The sequence below is a fragment of the Galeopterus variegatus genome, unplaced genomic scaffold (genome assembly GCF_000696425.1).
Source record: "Galeopterus variegatus unplaced genomic scaffold, G_variegatus-3.0.2 Scaffold9012, whole genome shotgun sequence".
Classification (NCBI taxonomy): domain Eukaryota; kingdom Metazoa; phylum Chordata; class Mammalia; order Dermoptera; family Cynocephalidae; genus Galeopterus; species Galeopterus variegatus.
Window position 1 is genome coordinate 74,499 of NW_007735123.1, and position 989 is coordinate 75,487.

The window sequence follows — 989 nt, forward strand, 5'->3', positions numbered from 1 at the left end:
ATTTTTAAGATTCTTCCAGACCATTTTTCAAAGTGGCTACATCATTTTACATTCCCATCAGCAATGCATGAAGGTTTTGTTTTTTCACATCTTCACCACACTTGGGATTCAGGAAAGACTTCTAATAGGATGAGATACTTGAGGGTAGAATAACAAATACCGTGTAGAAATTTAACTGGAGAATAGGGTTGGGTCACATATAATAGACCTTCAAGAGTCAGGTTTATCCAGAAGATAGATGAAGCTTATAGTGTTAGAGATGAGGCTGGAAATGTAGACAGAGGGCAGAGCATTGAGAGCCTAATTTGACATACTAAGAATTTCATAAGCAATTGAGAACCAGAGCCTTGCTGCAATCATAGGAGCAATATGAGAATTTTAGGAATACCACAAGTAGGGAGAATTAGAGGCAGAGAGAACATTTAGGGTGCTGTTGAAGTAGTCTGGGGGAGATGAGATGGTGAGCTGACCTAATCTAATGCCAAAGATATAGGTACAATTTGGGAGAGAGATGTATTAGGTTACTATTGTTGCTGTAATGGATATCATGATCTGAGCATGTGAGGACTTCTCTGCTGTTGAAAGACTTTAGCTCTGAGTTATGTAGGGAGTTATTTCAGGGTTTAAAGAGAACACATGACATGATCTGATGTAAGATTTTAAAAAATTGTTCCAGGGCTGGCTGGTTCGCTAAGTTGGTAGAGCATGAAGTTATAATGTCAAGGTCAAGGGTTCAGATCCCCATACTGGCCAGCAGCCAAAACAAAACAAAACAAAATAAAAAGATCATTCTGTCTAATGGGTTGAGAATGAATTGCAGAAAGTGAGCTGCCTGGAACTGACTGCACCATTCCAGGTGAATATACTTAGCTAAGAGCAGAGTAGAAACAGTAGGGAAAGAATTGAGAAGTGCTCAGTTTGTATTGTTATCAAGGCAAAACCAACAGAATTGTTTATCAGGTAGGATATGGATGTTAAAAGAGAGAGGA